The 26,083-nt window shown below is 31.8% G+C and overlaps 1 protein-coding gene across 2 annotated transcripts in view; it reads right to left on the bottom strand.

Moving 5' to 3' along the window:
• Window positions 1–26,083, bottom strand: part of Tenm3 (teneurin transmembrane protein 3) — a 439,811-nt gene that overhangs the window by 277,370 nt on the left and 136,358 nt on the right. The window lies entirely within an intron of this gene.

Raw genomic sequence — 26,083 nt, forward strand, 5'->3', positions numbered from 1 at the left:
CTAACATTTAGGAACAATATTTTGATGGTTACGTAAACCAGAAGTCATATAAGTTCCTAATTTTTAAAATTATTTTTCCCTCTTTTGGATTCTGTCCCATTGTCATTTTAAAAGTTACATGATACAGAAAGGTGTTTGTTTTTTTTTAACTTGCCCTTTATAAACACACAGATACTTTATGATGACATTAGCTACCTAGATTTTATGTATTATTATAGTCTGTAAAAGTTTTAAAGAAAAAAATAACATGGAAGACGGGTAGTATTTTCATAGCTGGGAATCTGGCCAGTGGTTGGGCTTATACAATTTTTAGTTAGTTGTTAAAATCTATTAAACTGCACATCCTATCATCAGTTGTCTATCTCTGTTAGTTTCTAGATGCTGTGAGCAATGAGAATTCTAGAACTTCTTACCAACAGGGGTTTCAGGAGTTGTCCTGAGGATGATACATTTGCTCTGAAACCACATTTTTTAAAAATTTATACTATTTATTGGTTGTGACTTTGGGGCAAGTAATGAAAATTATGGGAAAACAATACAGTGATAGACTGTGCTAAGTTCCCTAACAAAGGAAATTAGGGAAGATTCAAGATGGGAAAAGTTTCCCTTTCTTAACATTTCTTCTTTGTCTTTATACTGACAGCCAAATCCATGGGTCATAATAGCGTACAACAGCAGCTTTTCAGTGTAAAACTTGGAAAATAACTTAGACCTGGGTTCAAATACATGCAGTCTCCTTATTGATTCTGTGATGTTGGGAAAGACATTATTATATTGAAACTCCTCTGAGACTTAGTTGTGCCATCTGTAAAGTGGGATCAATATCTCATAGGGTAATTGTGAAAATTAGATGTTCAGGTATCTTTTGCAACCAAGGCTTTAATAAATGTTCTTATTACCCTACACATTATTATTAAGACTGAATTCTTTAGCTTCCAATTTTAATGACACTGTTCAGATTGCCCTGGTTTAAATAGCCTCAGTCCTCCATTTACTGCTTTATAGAACAATGGTTTTATTACCAAGTTAAATCATTTCACCATCTCATCACTGCTATGTCACAGACTATACAAAAACTCTATGCCTTTATTTCCAGGCTTCTTCCAGAGTTACTACCAGGCATTACAAATTCAAGCAAATGCTTAACATAAGATAAAACTACTTAGCTTCTTGAGGAAACTTGTCTAATGGCTGAGTGAATACAGATGCTTCTCTGTAAGTCAATGCATTATATGTGCACTATATTAAAATCTAGAATATTTTACTTTTTAAAATTGAATTTAAAAATATGTGTTTGTATGTCTACGTGTAGTTCTGGGGATCTAACCCAGCACCTCATGCATGTTAGACAAGTGCTCTATGACTGAGCTATATCCTGAGAAAATAATTTTAATTATATATATATTTGAGACAGGGTCTTGCTAAGTTGCTTAGGGCTTCACTGAGTTGCTGAGGCTGGCAACCCATGATCCTCCTGCCTCAGCCTCCTGAGCCACTGGGACTATAGGCATATGCTATGGCACCTTGCCTGAGAAAATAATTTCAATAAGATTTAAGAGTACACAGAAAGCTACTTAAAAAGCTAATGGGAGAAAAGTTTTAGCAAGATTTTTCCCAATTTGGTATCATCTCTGTGCAACATAATTAGAGCAATCAGAAGGGATCATGACACTGAGCATGGAGAACAGCATAAATACTCCACAATGTATAAAAAAACTCACGAAGTGAGGATAAGTAATGAGGAACAGTTTTCCTAACAGGCCTTAATTTCTGAGCTAAATTTAATGTGTGTCAATTATCATCAACATCAAAAACACTTACATCTTGGGTGCCTCACTTGATATTTCAGAAAGACATTACTTGAGTCAGCACCTTCCTTCCAAGAAGTCTATGTCTTATATATATTCAAGTTCCACAAACTCTGAGCTGAGGACCTCAACTCTCAGGACAGGAAGGTGCCATGTGCTAATGCTGATGCCACTCCCCTACACACAATCCCTCTACTTAAGTCTGAACAGGAAAACCATGATATACATTGATGCCCATTTGGGCTTCAAACCATTCCTTCTTTACTTGTCAGGACCTATGTTTTCATTATTCAACAACTGATATGTAGTATCTTTACCAAGATTCCTTTTCTGGAGGAGACACTTGTACAGGGCTCTTTGAATTTCCCATCTAATCTATATATCTATGTTTAAATATCACCCTGGGATTGCATTCTATAAAGAAGAATAAAACTTCACTGGTAATGGTCTGATATAACTGGTAACTATGTCTAATTGTATCAGAAGCATTAAATTGCTGCCTTTTAAAAAAAAAAAAAATTTAGGTTGCCTATGGATAGTCTCCCAATACTAGAAATGTAATTCCAGAGTTCAGTGCCAGTTTGAATTAATTAGGAAGAACTGCCGCTTCTACAAACATTCAGTTTCATACCTTTAACCACTAAAATGCTATGTGAAGGTCTGGGATTGTGGTTCAGTGGTAGAGTGCTTGCCTCACATGTGTGAGGCACTGGGTTCAATTCTCAGCACCGCATAGAAATAAATAAATAAAATAAAGGTCCGGGCTGGAGATGTGGCTCAGGCGGTAGCACGCTCGCCTGGCATGCGTGCAGCCCGGGTTCGATCCTCAGCACCACATACCAACAAAGATGTTGTGTCTGCCGAAAAAAACTAAAAAATAAATAAAATTTTCTCTCTCTCTCTCTTTAAAAAAAATTGTTTAAAATAAAATAAAGGTCCATCAACAACTAAAAAAAATAAATAATAAAAAAAAAGCTATGTGAAGCTCCACATTCTCTCTCTCTGTTTTTTTTTTTTTTGTTGTTGTTGTTGTTGTTGTTGTTGTTGTTTTGGTATCAGGGATTGAACTCACTGAGCCACATCCCCAGCCCTATTTTGTATTTTATTTAGAGACAAAGTCTCACTGAGTTGCTTAGTACCTCGCTTTTGCTGAGACTGGCTTTGAACTTGCAATCCTCCTGCCTCAGCCTCCTGAGCCACTAGGATTACAGGCATGTGCCACTGCACCCGGCTGAAGCATCACATTCTAAAAGACTGTTTTTAAAGGTTCTAAGAGACACATTTAAATTCAAATTTCCTAGAATTTTTATGTTGTTACATAGCATACATTAAAAGTAAATTTCTAATATTTAGTATGGTTGGACATAGTTTTAAATAGCTGTAAATATAGAGTTCCCAACATACTTAGTAAAGAATATGGAATTGCTTTGGAAAAGTCACAAGCTTCCAAACATCTGTCAACTATTTAATGTCACAAAGACTACATTTTTTCCTGTTTATTCCAATGTATTCTACAATATACTTTATTAGAAAATCCAGAAACTGGCTATTTCGATTTAAGTCTCAAAATGGGCCATTACCTATTAAAAATTTTAGCTACCTATTTTGCATAATAAAACCTCTTTTAGTGATCCAGGAACTGCTTCATATCCTAAAACATGTAGCCTCAATTTGGCCTATCTTACAGGTTTTTATAATAAATCACAAAGCACACTCAGCAGGAGCTGCTCTGTGAAAATAAGTACTCAAGCTTGCATTTTAAGAGTTTCAACTGTGAATAGATAGACAGATTTTTAATGAAGCTACAATTGAGAAAGGAAACAAAGTAAATAAAAACAAGTAGCTATGCATGGCACTAAAATTTACAATGACTATAACAAGCAGAAATCAATCAAATCTCTCTCTAGAACGATCTCCATTTCGTACAAAGCACAAAATCACTTCAGTGAACAGACAACAAATACTAACCCAAGATAGACATATCAACTAATTAAAGGCTGATTTCCACAACAGAAAAAAAAGCAGTTCCTGTTTATAGGTGTCCAAAGACATTTCTTTTTTCCTCAGAAAAATGTACTCTTTAAGTGGCTTGAATAAATTTCTGTATATCATTTATGTAAAAGGGAGAGAGGGGGAAGCAGGTAAAATAACATTCCTAGACCCCAAATAAATTAGCTCTGTTTAAAAGGGCAAGACTAATTTACTACTTTAATGGTTTCCATTAAGCTGGAATAGTAATATTAAACCACTTCAAACTACTGGCAGAATACGAGTAAACCAAGAACAGTGTGACTGGCCCCTTTAAAAAAGGGTCTGGACATAACACACAAACTTTAATTCCATCATGCAATAAGAAAATGCTGAATAAATTAACTTTTTCAAAGGGCCATTATACCTTAGTTCCTCATTACAGATCTCATTACAGACTGTCTTTACAATGCTCACCTGACAAAATCATGTAAAATGCTTAACTTCTAAGGTCAGTCTAAATAAGAGAACAATTCTCCTATTTATAGCAAAGGATGAACTTTTCTCATTTAGATGTTTAAGCAGCTAACCCCTGAGTTTAATGTAATTAGGGAAGGGATATTCAATTTACAGTATCCACAAGTAATGATAATTAAATTGATCCAAAAAAGCTGTTGGTAAGCATAAGATACCTTTGTAATTACATCCCGTTTTCAAAATGACTTTAGTACTGTGAACTTGAAGCATTTCAACAAATGAAGGCCAAGACACATAAACGAAAACTACAGTAGCTTAAAAGCTAGGCTGTTTAACATAATGAGCAGCACTACCAGAGGGAAATCTCAAGAACATTCTATAACTCACCACGACAGCCTATGTTTTCTCCTTTCCTTTCACAAAAATCCATTAAAAATATGCAAGACAGTCTTCATTTTTCACCAAATCAATTCTTCATTAATACAATCTCTCTCTCTCTTTTTTTTCTTACTTTTAAAGCAAAGTAAAGAACCAGTTCTCTTATTTCTCTATTTTGAAGTGGAATATCACTAGCTTCAGTTTTTCGTTTATTTGAAAGAACAGACGAGAGCTATGAATATGAAACCATTTTCCCCGTGAGTCCTGAAGATTAGCTAGGTCAGCATTCCACCAGGACCAAGGTGAAAAATAAACAAATAACCGTGTTCACAGCAGCTTCAGCGATCAGTCTCTGGAAAATTATTCAGGCATTATGAGAAAGACGATATTAAATGCTGCCACTTGCAGCTTCACGGCTCTCTGAATATTCGCATCAGAAAAGGATGAGCACTTAAGGGGTATCATCAGAGAGCTCGCCCATCTGAGCATCTTCCATTAAGTTTTTGTCTTAAAGGAGGAAGGCGGGAAGCTCTGCCTGACAGGCAAAAGGCTTGTCATAATTCATTAATATCACAGCTTTGCTCGGGTTTCCTTCAATGAAGAAGACAAGAAGCCTATGAAAAAGTGCTGAGCATACAACTTCTCCAAAGATGCTACTGTAATAAACTTGGTACCTCTTGGTCCTCCTGCACTGGAGGCTAAAGATCTTCAATAATAAGTACTTCCTCTGAAAAAGAAGAGCTAATAAACATCCTCTCACTATTGTATAAACCAATAACTTCTGCTCAAATTCCAAAAAGATAGGTTGAGATACAATTTAAAGGAGTGCTAAAATATGGAAGTTTTAAAAGCTGTTAGTGCTATGAAGGCCTACCTTCAAGTAAAACACAAACATGTTAAATTGAGGAAAAGATTACAGGTCCTAAAAAATGATAGAAAGGCAAGATAACAGAATTCTCAATGCTGCTATTTCCTCTGACAAAATTATTTTAAGGGACTGTACAGAAACATCAATTCTATGTGATTTCAATTAAATAAGCAATTTAATGTAAAACAGCTTGTATGACAAAAAACCTTTAGTCACTAGTAATAACTATCATATATGGATGTCTTTTCATTTTCCTCCCCACTTCCTGATTAAATCCCTACAGAACCAATAATATACTTAGGTTTCCTCTTTCTTTTCATTTACATGGCAAAAAACAGGAAATTAGGAAACAGAAGAGTAATAGGCCTATCTGCAAATCGGTAGAAAGCATTACAACTAGTTACAAAAAATGGTAGCAGTAAAAGGGGAATACTATAAGGACATGCATTTCAGTTTTATTAATTTTACTTTATTAATTTAAATAAATAAAAAGTTAATTTTTATTTATTTTTTAGGTGTAGTTGGACACAATACCTTTATTTTATTTATTTATTTTTATGAGGTGCTGAGGATTGAACCCAGGGCCTCGCATGTGCTAGACGAGTGCTCTACCCCTGAGCCACAACACTAGCCCTAGATGTTTTATTAAAGAATACACTGAGGATAGGTATTATATATTTTTAAACATCAAAATCATTTTTATAATTATAGGTAAACACTTGGTGTTAGTGAAGCAATTATAATTTTGTTTTCATAATTGTCATTAACTTTATTTTAAACTCTAACTTAAAATATGATAATATCTATTATTTAAAGTGCATGAAATCAAGACTTAGCATTAATGTATATAATGATCATAAAATGAAGGTACAATCTAACCGCCTGAACAGAAATCAATAATGGTATTTAATGACTTCATGAGGAAAATAAATGACCCTCGCACCCTTAATGGATTAATGTCAGTTATGAGCAACACAACATCACATAATGCTGACACAGTCTCACTCAAAGTGGTATCACTTTTCATATGAGTGCCTTAAAGCCTTATCAAAGGAAATTGTGTTTTAATGCTATTTCGGATGTCATTTTTGAGAGGATTTTTACAATCCCATTTCATAAAGCATAAAGCATGCTCTGAATTGTTACAAGGAGCTTTTGTCATTGGCACATGTACTAGGTCACCCTTTGAAAGCTTTCCAACAAAATGAAATCCTAAATATATAAAAAGGATAACAATTTATAATATTACTCAAACAACTAGTTTATTGTAGCTTGTCTTCTTTGAATACATATTCTCTTAATGTTACTCTCAGAATGTTCCTTTTTCTTTTTCCTAGATAAAGAAAGAAGCCCATGCTACATACATGCATTGTGGCCAATATCACAACACAAAACACAAGTGCTTCAAAGACACTTATAAATTGCTTGATGATCAAAGCATACAAAAAAGGAAGGCTCAGCAATAAATTGATATGCAGCTATTAATTTGTAAAGTCATTAAATTTGTTGGGAAGTTTAAACAAGGAGGATTTTTTCATCTCAGAACTAACTGTCCTTCTCAAGAAGGAAGAATGTCATTGCTCTTCTCCTTATGGCATCAAATCATAGGAAAATAAACTTCTTGAAAGATGCTAAAATACCAAACCTTATAGTATCATCTGTATAAAGTTTAGTTTGCCTTTCAACTATTAAAAAATGAAAATACTGAGCATAATGAAATTAAGATATAGTAAATATGCAATACTTTGGATTTTAATTGCTATTAATTATTTGAAACCAATATCAATATGAAAAACAATGATATTATGATGCAATAATTCCGTTTATTATTATTTTCCCCAGCATAATTTAAAATTCATTTCTGACTGATTCAGCAGTCCCCAAGCAGAACTTCTAGTAACCTCTCCAAAGATTTGGCACAGATGAGAAGTTCAGAATAGGAACAAATGTGCAATGATGTTCTGAAGGTACTACAGTTATTTCTAAAAATAGCAGGGTTTCAGGTTTTCAGTGGCTTCGGATTCTCAAGAAATGAAACTGAAAAACTGTTAACATAGAACCAGGAAACTGTAGCTAAAGATTCCTGACTGACATGAATATTACTTCCTTTATCCCAAAGGATATAATAACTTCTCAAGCAAATGTAGCATCATAATTAGTTATAATTGACTTTGTCTTTTAATTTTTAATGCAATCTATAAATTATGGATTGTTGTGTCAACTGGAAGACAGTTTTTGACACCATACCATATCATCTCATTATTGTAATCAAAACCAAATTCCTTATCGGGGTAACTTCACAGTCTGCTACATTTTAAAATCATTTCAGGAAATGGTAGCTTATATTTCTGAGCCACATTGCATAATTTTAACATATGCTATCATAATTCTAATGTGGCTTTAAATACTATAAAGATTTGTAGTACTACTAGGTATTAAAAAGAGCAAAATTAGAAATACAGGCTTATGAGAATTCCTTCCTTCACTGTCCCTCATCTTGAGAACCATGCTATCTGGGCTACCTGTTTTTTGCTCTATACTCTGCCTCTAGCCCATGTTCTTCCTTTAGTTCAGCACACCTGCTGGGTAGATGCAATCCACTGCCATGCCTCTGAAATTAATGGAATGCTAGCATTTACCTGTCTTCTCAGCCACTCAGCAGGTGCACTTTACCTGGAACATTGGGAATCAGTGAAGCAACTGAAAGGGAAGGATTTATTTCCCTCTTTCCAATTACTGTTCTGAATCCCAACTCCTTTCTTTTTACTTTACACCAATGTCCACAGCAACACCTGCTGACAGTGTAATGCAATACTATTGCTACTTCCCCCATGTCAAATGTGGATTCTGTAGGTGTCCCACATTAAGATCTATGCTAAAGAGTTTAAAGCTACAAAAAGTATACCCTTGACACTTCTTATAATCAACTGAATACAATTCACATTTAAAAGATTAAAAGATTGTAGAAAAATAATAACATAATTTCACTATGTGTTTCACAAATTTCAATGCACTGTACAAGTCTGAAAATAGTACTACTTACCACTATCATTTGGACATTAACATAATACACTGATAAAACATAACTACAATATATGAATATCTGTACATATTTAAAACCATGCTAGCAGGAGTTAGGGCTGGGGTGTAGCTCAGTGTTAGTACATTCAAGGCCCTCCCTGAGTTCAGTCCCCAGTACAACACACACACAAAATGAGTTGTCTCTCTCTCTCTCTCTCTCTCTCACACACACACACACATACACACACAAAAAAAATGAATTGATGCTTATGGTCAATAAGTTCAACTAGAATTTATAACTTTTCTACAAATATATATGTACATGTATTAATTTCTTTGCACATTTTCAAGTAATGAAATTTAGCAGGGACTCTATTGTTTAACAATAACCCAAAACATATATGAGGTGAAATTAATTCATTCATATGATAAACATCCATATATCTCAAACCAAACCATGATAAAATAATTACCAAAGTTTACACAGAATATTTGTCCTGCAATGGTATTTGGAGGTAATATTTAGCCTTAAAATTTACTTTGCTATTTTAAAAAAAATATTGACCATATTTCAAAGGAAAACTTCATTATAAATCTTTATTTGCAAAACAATATTTCAAAACCAAGAGCAGGCTTCCTAAACCTCAATACTGAGGTCAATAAAATATAAGTTCTTGTTGATTTACTAGAGTATTCTGAAGTAGAAGATATAAAGTACTACACACATTTGCATATGTTAAATTCTCTTTTTACTCAAAGTTTTTTTATGTGTGTGTGTGTACTATGTGCACTATTCTGGAAGGTCAAGAAGAAAGATAAGAAAAACATGAGTAGGCATAACACAGAAACTGCACTGGATGAAAAAGGTTCAGATATAATGTCTGCTGCTCAGCATCATTTTCAGTGTTGATGTTCTAACACCAACAGCTAGAAATGTAAGCTTAGATGCCTCAAATACCACCAAAGTGGTTAACATGTCCCTTTACTTTGTACTAATGTACCAGGAACAATTTCTGAAACCCTATCATTTGCAAAATCATTTAAAGTGTATTTTTCAAGCCATTCTTTAGCATAACCAAATTAAATGATGGAGATATTTAACTTCAAACAACAATTTAAACACAGCACACGTCATTTAGTTTTCCACAAAATCAAAAGGTATAACCAACATGGTGTATACCAGTGTTTTCCCTATAATATCACATTTTTACACACCATACACAATATAATGTTTGGTGAGTTCTTGATTCAGAAGGGCCAGCAGAGGAGAGCACTGGGGAATGATGCTATCCAGAGGAGGGAAAAAAAAACAGAATTTTAAAGATAAGTAAAAGTACCTCATATCACTGAAGATATAGAAATCATTCATAGAGCAACCCAAGTAACTCTTATCAATCTCAGATGGTTATTATGGCTATTCCAATATGACAAAAATAAAGCTTTACCTTTGAAGAACCCTCATTTATTAGAAATACTTGAATATTTACAAAATTTAAAAGGTTAAATATTTTCCATAACAATATACTACTGGTAGTCAGGAATTTCTACTATACTACAGTAAGAATTAAAGGATTTCACTTGTGCGAGGTGGTGACTTCTTGATCATCATCATCACCTCACTGTCTGATATGCAAGAATGGAAGTAGAAAAATGGTTTCCCAGTTTCCAAAATGGAGAGATGACCATGGTGAGGAGCCTCCAAATAACAGTGTGAGATGCAACAACAAAAAAACCAAACAACCCCAAAATATTATGCTCTGACATGAGTACTTGGGTTCATAAGCAAATTATAGGTGATATAAGATTTTATGTAATACAAATAACAATATTATTGTGAGTGAAAAAAGTGAGATTTACTTAAAATGAAGGCCACTATTGTGTTCACTATATTCTATAATGGGAAAATATATTTGGAATCTTCACCTCGCTAGCATTATAGACTTGCTCTTTGAAAAGTATTTTTAAAAATAAGGACATATAAGGCTATGGGAAAGGGCAATAAAGATATCATAAAATGATCTTATCTAGTAATGTTGGTTGCAGACTTCCTATATAAACCAATTTGTTATATTGATAAATGAGCTTAAACGCACTGTACTTTTAAAATATTTGTGGTATTTGTTATATTGGGAACGAAAGTGTTATAAAAAATAACTGGGACACTAAAGAGCATCTTGTCTAACCTCATTTCAGATAAAGACAAAAGGAACTTTGCCATAGGTTTGCATAGATACTTAGTGGCAAACTAAAAACAACTATAAAAATAAAAACCCCTATAGTTTATTCTACACATAGATTCCAGATTCACTGATGTTTATGATACATTGCTACACAGTTAACTTCTTCAATGGAATTCCTCTGCTTACAAGAAAGTTCAAATTCTTAAATTTTGAACTTGAGGTCTTCCATGATCTGGCCTTTTTTACCAAGTTCAAATCAAACCTCTGGACCTTTGTGCTAGGTGCTTCAACTTATTTTTAGAATATTCTTCTCCCTTTTCTAGATGTCTAAATCATTTACACCTTTGAAATACATCTCTACTAAAGTCTTTTCTGATCTTCTGAGCTGAGAAATATTCCTCTCCAAAACAGAATTTGATCTTTGTTCCTTTTTAAAACATTTTCTACCTTGTGTTCTGTTATCTGCGTTTTGTGCTTCCCTATTATTAGACTGTGCCCCTTTGTTAAGGCAACATTTACTCAATCTCTACCTACTAGGCAGAGTGATCTTTAAAGAAAAATCAGACCATTTCACTCCTTGTTTAAATCCAAACTTCTAACCAAAACCTTCAACACCGCCATGATTTAACACCCCTTCCTACCACCCCAATTCGCTCCAGTCATTCTCTGTCTTATTATTCTGCAGCCATATGGACCTCCCTGCTCATCGGTAACACTACCAATTCCTTACAGGGTTTAACATAGACTACTCCCTTCTACTCAGAATAAATATTCTTTTCCCAGATCTTTGTCTGGCTGGCCCATTCTCATTTTGCAGATCACATGTCACCACCTCAGAGAGGCACTCCCTGACCACACTATCCAAAGATGACTCCCCCATCACTCTCCCTTGCACCAACTGTTCAACTCCACTGCTCTTATGCCCTTCCATTATCATGGTTTATCACTTCATATGTAATCACTGCTCTATTATCTGGTTCCAGCTCTAGCATATAAGTTTCATTATAGCAGAAATTTGCTTATCTTGTTCAGTGATAAATTACCAAATAACTAGTACAGAGTAAATACCCCAAAACTGTCAAATAAATTAAGAATTTTTCTCCTCATCTCTTACCACTCTTGGTATTGCACTTCAGCTATTTCAGTGATGTAAATGAGTATTTGTGTAAGAAAGGAGGTAAAGAAACAAAAGTAATGTCAGGCTAGTTTCCTATCTTCCAAAGCACTGTGTTTTCATTATGTATAGTTCCCCTCCTATAAAATAGTTAATGACTAAGAACATTTGCCAAATTGAATTCTTAAGAATTTTTATAAATATAAAGATATAAAATAACTTTAATGAAAAAAAAATCCAAAAATTGAAAAAAAGGGAAGAGAGAGAAGGAGAGTGAGAGGAATAGGAGCACAGCAATGTTTTGCTTGGAGAGCACACACTGTCATCTTTACTGCAAAAGAATTTTGGATAATTTGTAAGTGGTAAGCAAAGGTTTTGTGAAATTATGTTAGTCTGTTACATGTGAAGAGAAAACCATCAATCATTTCAACAGTACAGTGTTCTTACTCACACTTAACTCAATAAAGGTTGGGTTTTCTTTCTATTAAAGTCTAAATATTTTATACATGCCCACTGTGTGACTTGGCATATTTCCCCCCATTCTGTAAATCCACACAAACCCAGAATTTTTAATTTACTACTAAAATAACCACAGCTTAATTCAGTTCTTAAAAGGACATAACACTGTTTAGGAAATTTCCATTCTAAATCATTTTAAGCCCTAGTAATATTTTTCTGGCAAAACTAATTATGAAATTGTAGCTTTGGAGATCACATATACATAAAACAGAATGGATTAAATTTTTAAGGATACATTTTCCTTTTGCTCATTATAGCACATTATAAAATATGTAAGATATATTATCTTTAATAAGATTTCATTCTTTCAAAATGAAGTTATAGTTCCAAAAGTCAATTTAATGTGTTTACTTATCAATCTTAGAGTCTCCCTTTACCTTAAAGATAAAACTCTTTCCACTGCACAAAAGAAAAAAAAAACTATCAAGAATTCTAAATGTATTATGTCCATGAAAGCATGTATATATAGTAACAAAATCATTCAAAAAATGAAAAGAATACAAAAAGACATTTTAACCTCTGAATAACATTTATGTAACTAGAGGCATTTAAAAGTGAAAAATTTAAACATTCAGTGGTAAGGGATAATAGTTTATTTGGAGAGCACCTGTCTAGCATGCAGGAGACCCTGGGCTCACTCACTAGCACCACAATCAATCAATTAGTAAAAGCCATTGCAAAACATTGTTCTAATTCTTCTTTCCTCCTCCTCTCATAACACTGACTTCTGTCCTAGCATTCTTCCAGAACTTTTAACTTATTAATGCTTTCTGGTTTGATATTCAGATGCAAATTACATAACTTTCTTTATATAGTCTCCATTTTAGATCACTCAATTAAAAGTGAAAACCTTCCTCTTCAAATAGTTTCTAGATTAGTATTCTATGGCACTGAACTCTTCTAGTTATCCTATTTCTGATTTCCTTCCGGGGTATCTGGTATTTGCCAATTTCTTACTTCCCCTTGAATTTATGATTTTCATCCTGTATTTGTTTTCCTGGTTTGATTCTTCATATGTCTTCCTACACAAAATAGAAGAATAATGCAAAATCGACAGCAGAAACCTAGCCATGCTCTCTAGAATTATGTTTAATATTAGAATATTATTTGTGTGCAAAATTAATTTACATATGGAACCTATCAATTTATGAAATTGAAGCTCTTTATTTCCCCTCTTTATTTCTTCCCCCAGAAGAACTTCATCTTTTACCTTGGAAATTAAGTCCATCACCATATCATATCGTTTTGTTTTCTCTTGTCAGTACTTTTTAGACCTCTCTTTTGAATTTCACACTTCTGTCTACTGATCTGTGATTTCAAACCAAACTGTTTCAACAATGCCTCCTTTAAGATGTTAAATCCCATTCCTTTGTACTTATCAACATATCCTCTCACATCAATATCCATGTGTTTCTCAGAGCTGTTTGTCCTTAGCTAGCAGCAATTAATCATTATTAATCTGTATTTGCATTTGCCATATTATCCAAAATACACATACTTCCTCACCAACATACAAATCTATGTCCCTAGTCTCTGCATAGCCTAGCTTTAAAACTTACTACTGCCATATGTAATTTCCTATTTCAACCTATTGTAGAGTTACTGTTATATTTAGTCCAGCTGTTTAAACACTCTGTACAATAAACTGCATTTCATAAACATTTATGGAACACCTACTACGTGTATCCAGTAGATTTGAGAATAAAAGCTTACAGAAATCCCTTGAATCACATTTAAAAATACCTTAAGCCTTTATCATGAGTGTTACCTCTATTTAACTTTTTGAAAGTAGAGAAAAATCTCATGTTTTACATTTTGTAAAACATGAATGCCCAACCAACATGTTTACCATTAAAGGGTCAGTATTTGAATTGTATTAGCCAGATTTTTTTCTAGTGATATATATGATTAATGAGTATACAAAGTTTATAAATAGTCAAAATAGAACCGCTGTTAATTTTATTATCCATATCAAATGTACATTATTTCACATTATGACAATGAAATTATATATTATTCTTTCTTAAAAACAGTTTTTAAACCATACAACCTTGATACATGATAGTTACAGTTAATTCACTCAATGTGAATTCAAAGTAAAGATAAGGAGACTGAGAAGGTAAGACAAAAAAATAATAACAATAATAACCAATATTTAGAATTATCAGGAGCTTTCAGTTCAGATATTCTTCCATCCGTTGAGAGAAACATGAAATCAGGCTATGATGTTGATTTGTAGCAACCAAAAAAGGACTTTCTATGGCTGATTCTTTTCAATATCACATTCCAAGTCCCAGTGATTCCCTGATTTCTAGAAACTATGTTCAAGAATCAGAGTTAAAGGAAATATCCACTATGTATTTCTTTTAATATTACTGACACTCAAAACAAAGTTAGAACACAGGGAGAAGTGAGATATACATGAATTACACAGAGGAAGAGATTATGAGAACAGGAGGCATGAGCTCTATCACAGAATATGGTTTTTGCTTGTTTTATTTTACCTGGGTGGTACTGGATCTCTTCCTAGCTTTAATAAATAATACCATCTAGAAGATGTCAGGGAACTAGATTTATCATGAAATGATTTTAAAACTTTCAAGTTCCTTAAGGACAAGGATCATCTCTATTAAAGCATGTCATTTAAAATAAGCCTGGAACTAAATTGGACAGTCCTCATCCACTTGGCTGGAAACATTAAGACACAATCCAGGCAAAGGCTCTGGGCTCTCCTGAAGTAAAAGTGCAGTGTATAGATAGAAGTTCTTCTAATGCTGAATTTTTCAGTGGCTTTTATGATCCTGAACTGTACATGATCTTTTTACTGCCAAGATATTTTTTTCTGATTTACTTTGATCAGCCTGATTCTTTTTGAGAGTAACTGTTCACTGTATAAGTATATATCTGAATATAAAATTCTATTGCTAATTGTGTCAGGGATTGGTAGCTGTGAACCCAAAACTACATATTCCGCCTTCCAAAAATGGAGGTGTCTTGGGATGCAGCCTGCAAGCCAGCTAGTATAGTCAGTCCCCAAATTACAATGGTTCAACTTCACAATTTTTCAACTTTGCAATGTACTTTGAATATCTTTTCCTTGATTACAATATGTAGTAGTATCCTTTTCATGATGCTGGGCAATAGCAGAGAGCTGTACCTCCCAGTTCAGCCATACTATCACAAAGGGAAATAACCACAGCAAACTGTGTTGGTAAGCTATGATGCTTGGTGCACTAAATGCATTTTCAACTAATGATGTTTCCAATGTACAATTAGCTTATCAGGATCTAACCCTACACTAAGGAGAAAAGCTTTTTCAGTTTCCTTAATCCCTTGAAATTTAGAGCTTACTTATTACAACAGTTAAGAGTTTCCCCCACAAAAATAAATTTAAAATAATTCTTATGAATGGAATGCTACAAAGTAGGAACATTGTTCTACCTCAAAAATTTTTAGAAAATTATATTAAAAAGCCTTAAATAGCTACTTAAAGACCTTTCAGTGGCTTTTTTATTATCCCTGGAATATTAACCAAGTACCTCAGTTTTCTTTATAAGGGCCTTTCTGTTTCTCCTCTCACACTCTGCACTTACATGATTTGAACTTCTGAATAGCTGCACAAGCTCTCTCCATGCTCCAGCTCTGTCCCCTCTTCCTCACACACATCCCTATCCCTGCCTAACTTCTCCATGTTGCTCAGGTCTCAGCTTAAGTACACCTTCCTCCACCAGTTTCCCTGGAGTCCCCTAAGACGCGTTAGTTGCCTATTCTCTGTGTTCCCATCCAATCTGTTCTTAATACTGTCAGAACTCTCCTGTCCCTCTCCAAAATGTCCTGTGTGTTTTATGAACAGATGACAAACACCTTGAAAATAGTGGGTTGTTTTTTTTTTTTTGTCTTTCAGTAACCTATCCCAATGGCTCACATACTTAAAACCAGTACTTGCTTTATAAAAAAATTTTCTATTTTAGTATATTGCTTTAAAACCTAAAAAATACCCAAATTTTAGGGGGAAAAAGTTATATGAAATTCCATGTTATTTATTTATTTTTTGCTTCTCTGTTCACTGCTTGCCTCCAGAGCAAATAAATCAAACACTGAAAAATTAGTGAGACTCCAGTGAAAGAAATTTATTTATAATTATTAATTAAACTTATCAATTGCTTGTCGGGACTGAACTTGGATGCAAATACATATATTACTGGCTAGGATTGCTGAATTTATAAATGATATTGTTTTGGGGAGTATGAAGAAAAATATACTGTGAAATCACCTGAAATATTCATTTCTATATTTACCATTAGGCAAAGTGATGACTGCCACTCTTATTTTTAAAATTAACCACTTAATACTATTTAAGATGTAAATGAACCAATAAGAACTACCTCTTATCCAATATCGTCAATGTTGATATATTTGTTACTAAGGGAAAAATGTTATATATGTTTTTGTTTCTCCTAAAAATATTAAGTGGTAAGTGTTATCAAAGCCATTTTTGCACCCATTACCAGGAAATATTGATTTATATACCAAGCCACAAGTTTTTCAGTATTTTCAAGGAACTTAGTAGACCTTTATCTATACCACGTGTAAAATAAAAATATATTCTTGAATGTGTTTGAATTATTAATATAGGAAACTGAAAAATCAGAGTACTTAAAATAAAAGTATTAGGTATATTTCTAGGTTAAAATGAAATATTATAAAACTTTGAATTTATGGCTTATGCAATGAGGTATTTGTGGCACGTAGATAATTCACCACTTGAAAATGGTAATGGTAAAATGATAATATTTCCATTATCACAATAATTTTTTTCAAAAAGTTAATTTATCTTATAATTCCTTAAAAAATTCAAACATGATACAAATGCAAAAAGGTTTGAAGATCATTAAGCCTAAATCATACATGGTCATTGACTCTAATAAGGACCGATTTCGCATAATTTTAATACATTTTGAAATGGTTACCAAATCAAGAAATAACACAACAGATTTTATTTAGCTCACATTATTTGCTTTAAAAAATATTTCCTAAATTTTTTGTGACTTATAAAATTTTAGAAAACATTTTCTGATGTAAATATACAATCAAAATCCTATTAAAAGGATAATTTATATAAACTAACTTTTTTACAACTTCCTTTCATTCTCCCCAAGCATTAAAAATAATGACATGAAACAAATAAGGTAAAATATTACTACCATTTTAACAGTTAAAAAGGGGAAAACAAATATACAAAGCCTCTACAACTGGTTCACTCCATAAATCTGAGAAGTGGTATGACAATAATTCACAGTATTGAATTATTACTGAACCATATTGAGTGGGTTAAATTCCAGCTCCACTATGGAATAGCTGTGTAATCTAAGGCCAACTACTTAACCTATCTTTTCTCTTTTAATTTAAATTTTTTAATTTGTTTTAATTTGTTATACATGACATAGAATGCATTTATGCACTTTGATATACATAGATGGGATATAATTTCTCATTTTTCTGAGTGTACATGTTGTAGAATCACATTGGTCATGCAGTCATATATATATACATAGAATAACAATGTCTGTTTTGTTCTACTATCCTTTCTAACCGCCCCCCCAAAAAAAGGTCCTTCCCTCCCTTCACTTCCCTCTACCTAATCTAAGTTAACGCTATTCTTTGGTAGAGCCCCACTACCCTGCCTTATTGTGAATTAGCATCTGCATATTTGAGAAAACACCCTGTCTTTGGTTTTTTGGAATTGGATCATTTTGCTTGGAATGATATTCTCCAACTCCATTCATTTACTGGCAAATGCTATCATTTCATTCTTCTTTAAAGCTGAGTATATATTCCATTGAATTAACCTATCTTTTTACCTGTGTTTCAAGTAAAACAGATGATAAAGGTGGATATCATAGGACTGATGTTAGAATTAAATGCATTAATCTATTCAGTATACTTACAACAGTGAGGAACTGTTCCTGTTATCACTTATTTTCTACTGCATAGATATTGTTATAAATGCTAGAAATAAATTGACAGTAAGAAAAGCATGACCCCCATTTTCATGAACTTCTTAGTAGGCATACTAGTGAATATACTGATAATTTAATTTTTATATATTTCTTTGCTTTCTAGTTATTTTTCATTGTCTAGTTACCTGGGATGGCACACTGCTCCTTTTGTTATTGATAATTCCATCTCTAATGACTACAAACAACTGTCAAATCACACCTGGAAGAACTAATATCAAAATGGCCCCAATATCAAAGAAGCTAAATTGCTTGATTACTTAGGCTTATTATCTATGTGTAACTACAAACTAGCATCCAAAAATTCATTTACAACTGTCCTACAATATAGCATATATCTACTAATTATCCCTTCTATCTACTATTTCCACTGAAAAAACATTTATAATGCAGCATGAGAGAAACATCCACAATGCTCTTATTCACCTAAAAATGTCATTACTTTAGATAAAGCAAGTGAACGATTTTGTATTTGGCAATACATATATAACTTGCATTAATGAGTTCCACTTTACAGTTTGATTATGAAATTGTGATGATATACTCATTATTTATAAAGAAAAAATTACCTAAAAAGTAACAGGATACCTTACCTTTATCTTTATGTATTCCTAAAATAATATGAAAATTCAGATAATATTTTAGTTTCTATGAAAACTCTAAGTATATGACATGTAGAAAGCTAAGACAAGTCCCCAAAATAGTAACTTTAGAAATAAATCTAAAATTCTAAATTAATTCATATATTGAAGATCTGCACTAGTAATTGCTTTCTTGGATCCTTTGGATTTCAATATAATGACCTCATAAGTGCATTACAATATGTTACAAAGGCAGTATCCTCTGGGAGAAGATCATAAAAAGACTCTATTCCTGTGTAATATCTACTTATGGTTTCTGAAAAGAACTGACATGAAAGTATACTTCTCAAATAATGCAAATGTCTCAGAGGCAATGCTATCCTGTCATGTAAAAGATAATGCCTTTAGGTAGACATTTTCACAGGTGAGCAGTAAAAATCATTCTAATATTTCAAAAAGTGAAAAAAGGTAATACTTTTTTTCCTCATCCTAATCTTTTGTGCAGAGGAGATTCTATTCTGCAACGCCAAAATTTAGTCATATTGACACATTCAACAATAATATTTGCAGGATTAGACTGAAGTCTAATTTCTATTATATAGTGGTACTCGTACCTTTCCACATGATGTTCTGTTGATGGTATTGGAAGAAAAATAAAATCAATATATGTATTATATGTCCATAAGAATGTAAAATAAATTTATTATGTGGATACAAACACATTAATAATTGTGTTTTCTTTACAGTCATTTTCAAAGTATGAAGCCATAAACAAAAAGCATTATTGTAACTAAATCATATGGATTTATAGATAAATAATAATCATCCTTCAAAACATATTTTCAAAAAGTGTTCCCTGCTCAGTATGTCCAAATGAAACTATGCAATTTATATTACCTTTCATGTTATACACACACACACACATACACACACACACACACACACACACGTGTGTGTGTGTGTGTGTGTGTGTGTGTATGTGGATATATCAATATTCTTCTAATTTAAGTATAATATTTAATAAAACATTTCCCTCCCACTAAAATAATTAAGAGGAGAAAAATGAATAATTATTATCTCTTAAATTTTGACATAAATTTTACTATAAGTTTTTAAAAATCACTGAATTACTTTTGGAAGTAAATTATAATTGTATTTTAAAATTGAATAAATTGTCACTAAAAAGGTATTTCAACATAAAGCCAAACATTTACCAAATATAATGAATCATTAGTACAAAGCTATATTTAAAGACTGTACATAAAAAGAAGCTACATTTTTAAAGAATTTCAGTAAAGTCACAGTAAGGGAAAAGAGGAAATGAGATATCCTTTTATAGTTAAAAAGTGCAGAATAAAGAAAACCTATTTAAATTTTTGGTTTCTATATGAACCTTTTGTCTCATTTACAGTCATATTTAAAGCTTGATTTAGAAATTAGTTTTTTAGTCTATGTATTTAAAATAAATATTTAAATCTTTACTTAGAAAATCTTACACCTTTCTCTGAATTGTTCTTCACGATATTCATTTGAAGTTCTCAATTATTCACTCTAGCAAAATGAAATCTCTCAATCCAAACACCAGAAAGTATGTAAGGTGATTCTATTTTTTAAAACAAATGAAACTGACTCTTCAGACAGAGCAGTATTTAATAGAAAGAAAAGGAAATACTCTAAGCCTTTCAAAATCAATAAAATGACTCAGTATACATATCAAAATCACTCCCTGAATACCCAATTCTCTCTTCCCTGAAACAATTACCTAAAAATATGTCAGTTGAGATTTGACATATTAAAACCATACTTTAGTCATTGATCAAAGTCATTTTGCATCTAGATTTCATCACATAAATCCAGAGTTAAAATAAGGAGCCTAAGAAAATGTCACAAAGTATTCACGTGTTAAAAGGATACATTCAACTGTTCAATAAATAGTTTACTGATATTTTCAAATATACGTATTTCCAAATACAACTAAAATTCAAATCTTAACTTGTCATCCTTACTAACATACCCTTTTAAATTAAAAATAGGTATGTATACACATATTAAGCAAATTTGTTCGTTTGTTACTAAGTTCTACAAATAAACTCAAAAACCGTGCTTCAAAAATATTTCTTTTGGGGCTGAAATTGTGGCTCAGTGGTAGAGCACTTACCTAGCATGTGTGAGGCACTGGGTTCAATCCTCAGCACCGCATATAAATAAATAAAATAAAGGTCCACTGACAACTAAAAAAGTGTGTGTGCATATATAGAGAGATAGATATAGATATGTATATATAAACATATAAAATATATATTGAAATTCATTTTAAAATATTTCTTTCACATTTTGGAAAAGGAAATTGTGATTTTAAAAATTATCATTAGAAAACTGGCCTGCTGTATTTCCAGGAAATTTGAGCAAACAATTAACCATGGCAATAGCTTCCTGGAGCTTCTCTTCAGTTGTGAAAAGCTTCACTGAGAGACTAGAAAGATGAAATGAAGGATGCTTTGTTAAATGACTATACAACTCTGGATTCCATAGGAGATTTTATTGTTGAATTATTATTGGTTTTTGGTTTTAGTACCAATTTCACTAAAAAAGTATAGTATGACCAAAAATAAGTGAATTTTCTTTGCAGTTTGGAGAGAATAAAATATCTTGAAACCGCTTTAAAATTCTGTAATATAGATCATAACGTCTCAAAACAGAATAGTACTGATGCAATTGTTGAAAATATACTGAAACACTTCTAATTGCTATCAATCCAAAGACTGTAACATAGATCTATTTATAAAAATCACTATTCCTTGCTTTTATCTTCTTTCTTTATATTTATATTCATTTTTAAGTATGCAGGCAAAATTTTAAGGGAAAAGACTTTTTTATAATTCCATCCATTTATTTATTTTTAAGGAATTAACAACATTATAAAAATATTTCCTACATAATGGAAATCCTAAATCAAGTTATCAGTATTTCTGTCACAAGAGAAAAGTACCCCACTCAGAGACCCAAAGTGTTTACTTCTAATTTTTAAATCATGTAGAATTCACAACAGAATAAAAAAAGACAAAAAAACAATTTATCAGTAGACACATAAAATACATATGCTTCTCTCAAACATGGACTCCTGTGTTTTTTTTACATAAAGAATGAGAGTACTGTAAAAATAATATTTTCAACACTACAAATGAGGATTATTACTTCAATTTCTGAAGAAATGCCTCCCTCATTGCTTCCTTCAAACATTCAAATCCCAGCTTAATAAAAACAAATGGCATTCCTCATTTCTTCAAAATTGCACATTAAATATCTTAAGCCTTGCTTTTGTAACAAGATGCTAACATTTTTAAATTTAGTAATTAAGCATTCATAAGCCAGAGTTGAGGCTGTAATGTTCTGGGGATGATGAGTTGACTAGGATAAATATATCAAATTAATGAATTTTAATAAATGCAAATAAATAAAAGATAAGCTAAAATAATACAATGGCATTGGCTGACTAAATCTTAAAGAGGTTTTCTATATTTCATCACAGGACTAAATTAATTATAAATGTGCATAGTATCTTTAGAGAATTTTAACATTGCTATCCCTCTATAATTTTATCTACTTTCAAAAATTAGACTTCTGACTTGCCAAGGTAAAATAGTACATGTGTCTACCAAGAAACCAAACTAAACAGTAAACTATATTGTTATTGAAAAATATATATAAGTATTGGTCTCAAAATTATTTTATGTACTGAACCTTTTAGTTTCCAATTTCAATTTTCAAAAAAATTGGAAAACACTTTAGGGGCAAGTATACCTTCTACTAAAATATGACAACAAATAAAATATGCCAAATAAGAATCTATCCAATAAAACTTAGCTAATAATTATCAACCATAAGGGTCTCCCTTTCCTAAAATAACTCCCAATTTAATAAGTGTTTTTAAATCATTAATTTCTAGAAATTCTGCATGGTTAAATAACATTTTGTATAGCACAGCTAGTTAAATACTACTTAAAAAAAGGAAGATTTTAAAATTACGACCTCTAAAGATATGAATAAAATTTTAGTAAGGTTATATATTTATTTAATTATTGAAAATAAGATATTGAGATAAACTGAATAGTGCCATAATCTAAAAGAATGGTGCAAAAGTCTAAAAACCATCATTATGTATGTTTATTAACTAAATCATTTTTTTTACTGCCCTCTAGTGGCAATGAGTCAAGTCACTGGGAAGATGAAAGCCCATGATTAGGAAGACACATGACAGGGACTATAAAAAGATCTTGAAAAATAGAACAGTAAAATTTTATACCACATGTCATACTTCTTTATAGGAGACCTAATTATTAAACAAAATAAAACTCAAAACATAAAGCTCAAATTTTATTTGCTAAAAAAGTTATAAGAATAACCTGGACAGAATGAATAATAGCAAAATACCGTCTATCAACCATTACATACTGTGTTTAAATGGCATGAAAGTAGGCAGTCAAAAATGAGAACTCTGTAAATTTTGTCTATATGGCCTTAGACAAAATTTGACTAATTCTTTAATTTTATTGGAGTGGTTATTTTTACAGTGTATAAAAAGAATAATAGTATTATAAAAATATTTATTCAATACTACAAATAAGATTATCTCAATAAAATTCAAGGTCTCTAAAATTCAAAATTCTAAATAAATAAGAATGTAAAGGTGTTTAAATTCCACAGAAACAAGTAAATTAAGTTAATATCCAGATCCGGTGGAGTGCTTTTAAGCTCCTGCTTAGCATATACAAAGCCCTAGGTTTGATCCTTATCACCCCCCCAAAATAAATAAATAAATAAATAAATAATTGATTGATCAGATCTGCTCATTAGGGATATTTTTATAAATACTTAACATGAATAAAATTTACAATTTGTATGATATGAAATTACATGCAATTTCTAATTAAATTAACTTTTGTTGTATTTTGTAGTAGTTATACATCCTTTCCAGGAAATTTTTAGAGCATCTGACATAATTTTTACTCATTATGTTTTATTTTTAATATTCATTTTCAACAAAAATATTGATCTCAGGACATAAAACACTATTTACGATTATTAAAAATGGGTATTGAACCAGGTATGGTAGCACACACCTATAATCCCAGCTACTCAGAAGGCTGAAGAACTGCAAGTTCAAAGCTAGCCTAGGCAACTTTCTCTGTCTCAAAATGAAATAATAAAAGAGCCGGGATGTAGTTCAGTGGAAGAGTGTTTGCCTAGCATGCAAGAGGCCTTGGGTTTGATACCCAATTACCACCCCTCTCAAAACTATTTTCTAGTTGCAAAATTTCTAAGAAATTTGTCCAAATAAGAAATTACTATAACAATTACAGTTCTATAGCAACATATTTACAATTACTCATTGAGAAGGAACATTAGAAATCAGTTGTCAATCAAATCCAAATAACAAAGATTAGTGAAAAGAAATGAAGAATAAATAGCTAAAAAGGCAAAGATACTTTAAAGAAAATTCGCTCTCTCTTTACAAAAATTTTAATTTAAGAATTTAAATAATTTAAGAATTTAAATTTAAGAATTTAAATCCTAAATTCACTTTCTAAGGACATAATATGCATGTCTATATACACACACACACATATACACACACACACACAAATGAAAAAGCTGAAAAATAAGGAAGAAAACTCAGTGTCCAAACTATCATGCAAACCTAGCATGTATGAGACCATGGGTTACAGCCTCAGCACCAAAAACCAAAACAAAACAGTCTATCATGTTAATGGTTTTACTGACCCAACCTTAAGAGTACCACATAATCAGAAATATTTTAAAATAAAATTTCCTAGTATATTTCTTATAAATCTTATACTACCACATGAACACATAAAGTAATATTTGAAGAAATCTGCCTTTAGAAATAGTATTTATATGAAACAGATTAAACTTAAAAATGGACTTTAATAACCTTTCTGAAGATTCAAGTAAGTGTCAAAACCAATATCAGTATAATGACCTACTTTGAGACAACAGGAGAGCTGAAGTCTTCAGCTTATATAATAAACAATGTATTATAGAATAATAAATTATAGAATAATAAATTATAGAATAATAATTATAGAATAATACATTCTTGAAATATTTACAACAACTGCTCTTCAAGACCATACACTTTATCCTTGGAAGTGTTGTTAAGCTACTGGTCAGGCCTAAAAGTTCACTTCTGTGGTTGACAAAAGGTTCTTAAGGAAAGCATACATAATCAAAGTATTAAATCAGTGCAATAAAAACTTGAGAAATTACATATACATGTATGTGTGATTGTGTATATAGTTTATAAATCTTGAAAACACATAATGAGATGCTGGAATTTTATGTTCTTAATGTCACTCTTCACTTTAAAAATTAACCCTATTTCTTAAAAATATTTAGCAATAAAAAATTATTCCTCCAGGATCAAATAAATCATCAGGCTGATTTTTATAAATTTTTATTTACTCATCAGGGTTTTTTCTCCTCATCAACCTCAAATAGTTAAACTTGAAATCATATAAATGAGCCACTGCCACATCATTTATCTGTTTTTACAGACAGAAGATTGAAAAAAGGAAATACATGTTTCCTAAATCAGGAAAAAGAGTAAAAGTAAAGATTTGGCTTTAGATAAAGGCATTCATTTCAAACACCCACTAAAAATCTCTGGGGAGTTTCAGCTATTAGAGAAGACATCACTTAATTAAGTGTAGGTCACTTTAGAGTGAATCAACTAGTACCACCAGGCACTTATTTTGGAATGGTATATGCCATTTTTAGAAAGCAAAGAAGTTACACTTAGGGCTTCCCCACAAAATCCATTCTAAGTAATTTACACAAAATAGTACCATACCATGTATTCTACTTCTGCTGGAATACATTTGAATTTACCAATAAGACTGGAACACAGAGATCAAATTTTGAATAGGGCAGTACCTACACAGCTTAAATTCTCTTTTGGAATCCAATTATCATAGCCACTTGAGGGATACCAAATTATTATTTATCCAATAAAGACAGAAATGGACACATCTGAGTGATTGTTCAATAGAGACAGATATTAAAGCCATCTGTGACTACAGAAAGGTAAAATGACTGATAAATTAGTCAGTGAAGATTAAATCCCCAAGTGTG

The sequence above is a fragment of the Urocitellus parryii genome, chromosome 14, assembly GCF_045843805.1.
Source record: "Urocitellus parryii isolate mUroPar1 chromosome 14, mUroPar1.hap1, whole genome shotgun sequence".
In the NCBI taxonomy this organism is placed as follows: Eukaryota; Metazoa; Chordata; class Mammalia; order Rodentia; family Sciuridae; genus Urocitellus; species Urocitellus parryii.